Raw genomic sequence first — 8,813 nt, forward strand, 5'->3', positions numbered from 1 at the left:
AGGGATATCAAAAGTGCACAAAGCTCTTCTTGACAAAGATAGATCTAGTTAGGGGGCAAATAGGTCACTTAACTAAATGCTATATCTACCTAGCTAGCTAATTTGGGAGGACACAACTTCAACTAGTGGAGGGGGAAGGAAAAAAGAAAAATGAGATGCATTAATGGAGGTGGTGTAGTTAGCTAGGATTAATGAAGAGAGAGAAAGGTAGGTAGAAGAGGGAGAGTAATGGGGGGAGAAGTATTCAGGAAGAAGAAGAGTGAGAAAGGGAGGATGTGGGAGGTAGGGGAAAGGGAGGAGAGGAGATGGGGGAGGGGAGGACGGGTGGAAAAAGGTGGTGGGGTGGTGCGTCTTAGCAGTAGCACGGGAGGAAAAACGCGCTACTGATAAGAGCGTAGCAGCAGCGCGCTTTTCTCACGGGCGCTACTGCTAACGGGGCCAACCGTGTGGACAATTTCAAAATTAGCAGGAGCGACGTGAGTAAAAAGCGCGCTACTACTATTGCATTAGCAGTAGCGCGCATCGTGACACCGCGTTGCTGCTAAACTTAGGTTGTTGGTTACTGTCGGTCGATTTTTATAGCAGCGCGGTTTAGCCCTCACGCGCTACTGCTAAGTTTGCATCAGTAGCTTGTTTTTCTTAACCTCGCTACTGCTAATTAGTAGTAGCGCCTCTTTTTGTGCGGCGCTGCTGCTAAGATTCTGTGTATAAGGTTTTCCCTAGTAGTGGTAGCTTTATTTCCTCCAAAATGCTTACCATAATGACCTAGACTTAGCTAATGTTCCTCCAAAATGACATAATTAGCTTACTTAGCTCGAAAATGATCTATACTTAGCTTTCTTTCCTCCGAAATGACCTAAGTTATCTCTAATATGCTAAGTTATCTCTAATATACTTAGTTACCTAGGTTTGCTCAATAATGACATACACTTAGCTTACTTATCTAAAACATGGCATAATTAGCTTACTTAAGTTTGAAATGGCATAACAATCTTGGTAACCTCATATATGTCATATAGTTAGCTTATTATCCTCGAAAATGACATAATAAGCCTAATTAGCTCCAAAATGATCAATTTACCTAAGTTAGCTCTAAAATGCTAAATTAGCTCTATTATGCTTAGTTCACTCAAAAATGGCATAATTAGCTAGGTTAGCTCCATTTTACCTAAGTATGCTTACTTCTTCTTCTTCTTCATCATTTTCTTCTTCTTCTTCTAACTTTCTTGTTTCCCATTTTGCAGATTTCATTTACTTCACAGAAGCTTGCATGGATGGAGTGCTACTTTTCCCTTTCTGCTTTTCTTTTGTATCGATGAACAATGTGGAACTTGTTATATGGATGGATGGATGGATGGATAGGTGTTGGATAAACAATGTGAAACTATTGTAATATGTATGGATGGAACTATGTGTTGGTTATGTATGTATGATGAAACTTGTGTGTTGGATATGTCATATGTCTCCTGTGAAATTTGTGTGTTGAAACGTGTGTGTTGAAATTGAGTGAATTTAAGAAAAAAACAGGGGCTATGCAGGCTCTTTGCCGTCTGCTGGCAGACGGCAAAGAGCTTTTCCATGAGCCAGCTGATGACTAAGATGCCATGTGGCAGCTACCCGTGCATCCTGGGGTGCAATGGGATGGCCTATTTGGCAGCTTTGCCGTCGGCTGGCAGACGGCAAAGACCTTTGCACCTTTGCCGTCTGCCAGGGGACGACATAGGATGACACGTGGCAGCACCTGGGGGTTGGCCTATTTGGTTAGTTTGTCGTCCGCTGGCAGACGACAAACGTGCAATGGTCTTTGTCGTCTGCCAGCGGACGGCAAAGCACGCCGTTAACCCCCTAACGGACCTAACCTGCCACGTGTGCCGTCCAGGCTCTTTGTCGTCTGCTGGCGGACGACAAAGGTGCAAAGGTCTTTGCCATCCCCCAGGAGAAGGCAAAGGTGCAAAGGTCTTGGCCAGCTTTGTCGTCGGCGAGCAGATGGCAAAGAGCCCTTCGCCGTAGCCTATTCGGCCTGACCTATTGTAGTCTGTTGGCGGACGGCAAAGGCCTGTGCCGTCCACCAGGTATGCCTTTGTCGTCAGCTATGACTGACGGCAAAGTGCCTGATTCCTGTAGTGTTTGTTTGTAAACTAATATTTTTTTCTTCCTTTGATAGAATAGATTATAAACAATTGCAACATGATGAATATGCCTTTTTGCGAAGAAAAAAAATCATTAGCCTCCAATTTTTCTCCTTTCCAACAAACACATAGGTTATCCCTACATTTGCATTTCCAATTATCTAAAACTATGATCTGAAAGAATTATGGAAGCATCTCAATCTCCATACAGGGAGACCCGCGTTGTATATATTGATAGATGATGGTGCGTGATACATCTCCAACGTATCTTTAATTTATGAAGTATTCATGCTGTTATATTATCTATCTTGGATGTTTAATGGGCTTTTATATGTTGTTTTATATGATTTTTGGGACTAACCTATTAACCTAGAGCCCAGTGCCAGTTTCTGTTTTCTCCTTGTTTTTGAGGTTTCTAGAACAGGAATACCAAATGGAGTCCAATTTACGTGCCAATTTTTGATGATTTTTTATGGACCAAAAGAAGACCACGGAGCATCGGAGTTGGGCCAAAAGAGTCCCGGGCTGCCCACGAGGGTGGGGGGCGCGCCCACCCCCCTGGGCGCGTTGGCCTGCCTCGTGGACAGCTCGGACACCTCCTTGACGTGAGACCGACGCCAAAAATTCCTATAAATACAGAAACCTCGGAAAATTAACCTAGATCGGGAGTTCCGCCGCCGCAAGCCTCTATAGCCACGAGAAATCAATCTAGGCCCTCTCCGGCACCCTGCCGGAGGGGGCCATCATCACCGTAGGCCATGGAGGAGTATCCCGGAGAGGCCATCATCGCCATGAAGGCCAAGGACCAGAGGGAGAACCTTTCCCCATCTAGGGCGGAGGCCATGGAGTAGGAAGCACAAGGGGGAGAACCTCTCCTCCTCTCTCTCGGTGGCGCCGGAGTGCCATCGGGAGGGGAATCATCGCCGCGGTGATCGTCTTCATCAACATCACCATCGTCATCACCATCCTCACTTATTTTACGCGGTCCACTCTCCCGCACCCCGCTGTAATCCCTACTTGAACATGGTGCTTTATGCCACATATTATGATCCAATGATGTGTTGCCATCTTATGATGTTTTGAGTAGATATCCTTTGTCTTTGGGTTGATTGATGATCTAGATTGGTGCGAGTTGTATGTTTTATTTTGGTGCTGTCCTATTGTGCCCTCCGTGTCACGCAAGCGTGAGGGATTCCCGCTGTAGGGTGTTGCAATACGTTCATGATTCGCTTATAGTGGGTTGGTGAGTGACTGAAACACAAACCCGAGTAAGGGGGTTGTTGCGTATGGGAATAAAGAGGACTTGATGCTTTAATGCTATGGTTGGGTTTTACCTTAATGATCTTTAGTAGTTGCGGATGCTTGCTAGAGTTCCAATCATAAGTGCATATGATCCAAGAAGAGAAAGTATGTTAGCTTATGCCTCTCCCTCATATGAAATTGCAATGACGACTACCGGTCTTGTTAACAATTGCCTAGGACAATTCTCCCAACATTATTCCATAGTCGCTATTTATAATATTTAGTAGTATATTCTAACTTTATGATAACAGGACCTACTTTTATATATTAGCTCTCCGATATCATGCAAAGTTATCCTCTTCATACCCACAACGTAGTTTTATTTCTCATTTCAAGTTGGAAGCAAACGTTCGGTGTACGCAGAGTCGTATCAGTGGCAGATAGGACTTGAGAGAATATTGATCTTACCTTTAGCTCCTTGTGGGTTCTACACTCCATACTTACCACTTCCACCTTTGGGAATTGCTACGATGATTCCCTGCACTTGGGGATTATCAAGCTCTTTTCTGTCGCCGTTGCCGGGGAGCAATAGCGTGGGGTTGATATTCTCGTGTGTGCTTGTTCGCTTTCTTCACTAAGTAGATTTTGTTTTTCCTTTTTGTTTCTGTTTAGTTTTGGGTGAAACATACAAAAAAATTAAAATAATGAAAATACAAAAAAAAATACTTGCCTCTCATGCCTAAAAAGTTTTTCAAAAAGAGAAGTGATTGGAAAGTTATGCATTGAAGAAGTGAGGGTCGACCTTGAGCACTTGTGTTCATGCTCACGGAAACAATGTAGAATTTTTCATGGAAGTGTCTCTGTAAATAATTATCCCCTTGTATATATCCATTGTATTATAAAAATAATGTGCCAAGCTTTGGTTTTAGGATGATTAGATTGCTTGTTTACTATGTGCAGAATGAAAAAAGAAACTTTGGCTATAGTGCGTGATTTTACATTTTTTACTGGAGAGTCAAATGGGTGTGAAACTTTTTGGAAATTACTTCTGTACAAATGTTTCAAATTGTCAAATTTATTTCATAATTTTAGGAGTTACATAAGTTTGCCAAACTTCCAGATTACTACAGACTGTTCTGTTTTTAGCAGAATCTGTTTTGCGTGTGTTGTTTTCTTATTTCGATGAATCTATGGCTAGTATTGGGGGGTATGAACCATAGAGAAGTTGGAATACAGTAGGTTTAACACCAATATAAATAAATAATGAGTTCATTAAAGTACCTAAAGGTAGTGATTTGCTTTATTACACTAACGGATCTCACAAAGTTTTTGTTAAAGTTTTTGTGGATGAAGTGTTCGAAGAACGAGGAGTTACCGATATGAGAAGAATAAAGAGAGGCAAGAGTTCAAGCTTGGGGATACCCAAGGCACCGCAAGTAAATATTCCAAGGATACTCAAGCATCTAAGCTTGGGGATGCCCCGGTTGGCATCCCATCTTTCTTCTTCAACAATTATCGGTATACCTCGGTTTTTGTTTTGTTCACATGATTTGTGTTTTTTGTGTTTTTTTTAAGAACCATGCTAGTATGAGATAGCCTTTCATTGATTTATAGAATACTTCATGTTCTTCACTTCTATATTTTAAGTACGATCTTATAGAATTGCTCTTTGTGCTTCACTTAAATCTTTTTGAGTATGGTTTTATAGAATGCTTCATGTGCTTCACTTATATATATTGAGCTTGGATATTGGTTAGTCTATATTAATTGTAAAATGCTCCATGAACTTCACTTATATCTTTTGGAGTATTAATAATACTATTATCTAAAGCGGGTTTGGAAGAGTGTCAACTTTAGTAATTAGTGATCCCGCTATTCCGAATGAGAAGAATTTTGCTTATGTGGAGAGTAGAAAAATTTCTATGCCTGTAGATCATTAAAAAAATGCTTTATGTGATGGTTATATTGCTGAATTCATTCATTATGCTACTGAAAATTATTATGATGGAGGAATATATGCTTGTAGGAGTTGCAATAATATCAAGTTTCCTCTCTATGTGCTTAATGTTTTGAAGTTATACTTGTTTTGCCTTCCTATGCTAGTTGATTCTTGTTCCTATAAATTATGTTCTCACAAAATCCCTAGGCATAGGAAGTGGGTTAAATTTCAGTATGCTAGTCATATTCTTCATGATGTTCTCTTTATGTTTCAATTCTTATCTTTTATGTGAGCATCATTGAAATCATCATGCCTAGCTAAAAGGCATTAAAGAAAAGCGCTTGTTGGGAGACAACACAATATTTACCCATACTGTTTTTGTGTGTTTACATGATTAATCTACTGTTTTAATCATGTTTTATAGCTTTTGTTTCAATAAAGTTCCAAGTAAGACCTTTGGGAAGACTTGGGTGAAAGTTAATGTGATCTTGCTGTAAAAAACAGAAACTTTGCGCTCACGAGATTAGCTGTCATTTTTTACAGAAGAGTGATTTTGAGTTGATTCTTTTTGAAGAAGATTAATAGACAAATTCCTCACGTCCACCAATTTATTTAATAATTTTTGGATTATCAGAAGTATGGTTTATGTTCAGATCATTACATACTGTTCTGTTTCTGACAGATTCTGTTTTCATTGCATAGTTTGCTTGTTTTCAAATTTCTATGACTTATATTTCTCAATATAAATTGTAGAAATGATATGGTACAGTAGACATTGTGTGGGAACAATTATGAACCTTGTCTTAGACAGTACCAAAGTGGATCGTTTACTATTTATCATACTAACCTATCTCACGAAGTTTTGTTAAGTTTTGTGTGATTGAAGTTTTCAAGCTTTGGGTGAGATATCGATATGAAGAGAATAAGGAGTGGAAAGACGCTAAGCTTGGGGATTCCCAAGGCACCCCAAGGTAATATTCAAGGAAGACTCAAGTACCTAAGCTTGGGGATGCCCCGGAAGGCATCCGCTCTTTGGTCTTTAAAACTATCGGTATAACTTACTCGGAGCTATATTTTTATTCGTCACATGATATGTGTTTTGCTTGGAGCGTATTTTTAATTTTACTTGCTGTTCGAATAAAATCATTGGATCTGAAATATTGAATGAAAAAGAATCCTCCCATGGCTAGTTAACTATTTGACTACTTAGTGTTCTTCACTCATATCTTTTGGAGTAGTTTGTCATTTACTCATGTGCTTCACGTATATCCTATGAGTAAATGGTTGAATAAATTGAATGTCATAAACCTAAATTTATATATGTTTCATATGCTTATAACATGGGGAGTAATGACTTCACACATAATAAGTATAGGTAGTAAACTTATTGAAAGTTAGCAAACATAGAATTGGTCACTTGAACAATTCATGAAAGAATATTGAAGGAAGAGGGATTTCACATATAAATATACTATCTTGGACATCTTTTGTAATTGTGAGCACTCATTAAAATATGACATGCTAAAAGGTTGATGTTGGACAAGGAAGACAACGTAATGGGTTATGTTTTCTTATATCTGAAATAAAGTATATTGTCATGGATCGCCCAACACATTGAGCTTGCCTTTCCCCCTCATGCTAGCCAAATTCTTTGCACTAAGTAGAGATACTACTTGTGCTTCCAAATACCCTTAAACCCAGTTTTGCCATGAGAGTCCACCATACCTACCTATGGATTGAGTAAGATCCTTCAAGTAAGTTGTCATCGGTGCAAGCAATAAAAATTGCTCTCTAAATATGTATAATTGATTAGTGTGGAAGAAATAAGCTTTATACGATCTTGTGATGTGGAAGAAATAAAAGCAACGGACTGCATAATAAAGGTCCATATCACAAGTGGCAATGTAAAGTGACGTTCTTTCGCATTAAGAATTTTTTGCAGCCAACCCTGAAAGCACATGCCAACCTCTGCTTCCCTCTGCGAAGGGCCTATCTTTAACTTTTATCTCTTACCCTTATGCAAGAGTCATGGTGATTTTTCACCTTTCTTTTTACATTTTATCCTTTGGCAAGCACATTGTGTTGGAAAGATTCTGATATATATATCCATTGGATGTAAGGCATCATGAACTATTACTGTTGACATTACCCTTGAGGTAAAAGGTTGGGAGGCTAATCTATAAGCCCCTATCTTTCTCTGTGTCTGATTAAAACTTTGAACCCATAAATATCGCGTTAGTGTTAGCATTGTGAAAGACTAAATGATAGTTGAGTATGTGGAGTTTGCTAAATCAAAGCTCTGACATAGAATCTTCCTGAAAATAAGATGAATTGTAATTGTTTGATGACTGATAACACGGTTTGTTAGTTTTCAAGAAAGTTTATGATCTATACTTTAACATGTGAATAGCTTGTTACTTGATCATGAAAAGTTTTATGAGATGAGCTACTGTTATGACATATAATGATGCTAGAAAAAGTGATTGGAATTATCATTGATCAAACTTAAGCACTTGCTAGCATTCACACTTCATAAATTATTTCTTTTATCATTTACCTACTCGAGGACGAGCAGGAATTAAGCTCGGGGATGCTGATACGTCTCCAACGTATCTATATTTTATGAAGTATTCATGCTGTTATATTATCTATCTTGGATGTTTAATGGGCTTTTATATGTTGTTTTATATGATTTTTGGGACTAACATATTAACCTAGAGCCCAGTGCCAGTTTCTGTTTTCTCCTTGTTTTTGAGTTTTGCAGAAAAGGAATACCGAACGGAGTCCAATTGACGTGCCAATTTTTGATGATTTTATGGACCAAAAGAAGACCACGGAGCATCGGAGTTGGGCCAGAAGAGTCTCGGGCTGCCCACGAGGGTGGGGGCGCGCCCACCCCCCTAGGCGCGTGGGCCTGCCTCGTGGACAACTCGGGCACCTCCTTGACGTGAGACCGACGCCAAAAATTCCTATAAATACAGAAACCTCGGAAAATTAACCTAGATCGGGAGTTCCACCGCCGCAAGCCTCTGTAACCACGAGAAATCAATCTAGGCCCTCTCCGGCACCCTACCGGAGGGGACCATCATCACCGGTGGCCACGGAGGAGAATCCCGGAGAGGCCATCATCGCCATGAAGGCCAAGGACCAGAGGGAGAACCTTTCCCCATCTAGAGGGAGGCCATGGAGGAGGAAACACAAGGGGGAGAAGCTCTCCTCCACTCTCTCGGTGGCGCCTGAGTGCCATCGGCAGGGGAATCATCGCCGCGGTGATCGTCTTCATCAACATCACCATCATCATCACCATCCTCATCTATTTTACGCGGTCCACTCTCCCGCACCCCGCTGTAATCCCTACTTGAACATGGTGCTTTATGCCACATATTATGATCCAATGATGTGTTGCCATCTTATGATGTTTTGAGTAGATATCCTTTGTCTTTGGGTTGATTGATGATCTAGATTGGTACGAGTTGTATGTGTTATTTTGGTGCTGTCCTATT

Source organism: Aegilops tauschii, chromosome 6 (genome assembly GCF_002575655.3).
Source record: "Aegilops tauschii subsp. strangulata cultivar AL8/78 chromosome 6, Aet v6.0, whole genome shotgun sequence".
NCBI classification, from domain to species: Eukaryota; Viridiplantae; Streptophyta; class Magnoliopsida; order Poales; family Poaceae; genus Aegilops; species Aegilops tauschii.